An 866-nucleotide genomic window follows, 5' to 3' on the forward strand; every position below is an offset into this window, starting at 1 on the left:
CTCCACCTAAATTCTCCTCTCGTCTCCACGTCTTCAAACATCTGGTGCTGGTACATTTCTGGGCGGTTTGACGTCTGAATTTATTACGGACCTTCATTTTCTGAGTCCAGAAACCGTCCGCTGACTTAGACCAGGTTTTCAGGTCTTTACCTTGACTTGACACCACGTTAATTTAACGTCAAAACCTGAACCTGACGGCTGTGTTAAAGCTTGTTAACACTGTCACTGTGAATTAGAACATCGTTCCTCTGGGACCAGAAATACTACGGTACGGGTTCACCGAGACCGAGACTGAGACCGATTCTGGTGTCAGTGCTGGTCCTGGTACTTGTACTCAAAAACAAGCGCTAATCTTGCAACCAAATATTCTGTACAGTAACAAGTACTCTGTCAGATACTGGTGGCTTGTTAAAAAAAAACTATACATGTTGTCTGCACCAGGGGGCGCTGCCAGGAATTCTGGGTCCCATGGAAGGGATATTACAATGGGCCCCTGGGTATTTGTTGATATAATATTCTATGTTTTTTTTTTTTTGTTAGCGTCCCTTGAAATCGCCCCCTAACCCTTATGTTGGGAACCGTCCCAGTTACACGGTTCTTTTCACACATAAAAAAAGAAAAGTTTGACCTTTGACATTCTCGCTCTTGGTCAAACAGAAGGAATTATGGGAAGGTCTTTGTTTGAGCGTCACAGAAACGATTCAAACACGTCGTCACGTCAACAGACCATTGGACGATTTGACAGCTTCAAAATGGCCGTTGTCTCCAAAGGTCGCGAAGTGACGACGGGTCAAGTTGGCCGTCGCTTCTGCACGTGTTGACACAACAGCTCAGAGAAAGTAACATCCTGTCAAGGTTTCCAAACA

This window comes from Cynoglossus semilaevis, chromosome 9, assembly GCF_000523025.1.
Source record: "Cynoglossus semilaevis isolate Cse_v1.0 chromosome 9, Cse_v1.0, whole genome shotgun sequence".
NCBI lineage: Eukaryota > Metazoa > Chordata > Actinopteri > Pleuronectiformes > Cynoglossidae > Cynoglossus > Cynoglossus semilaevis.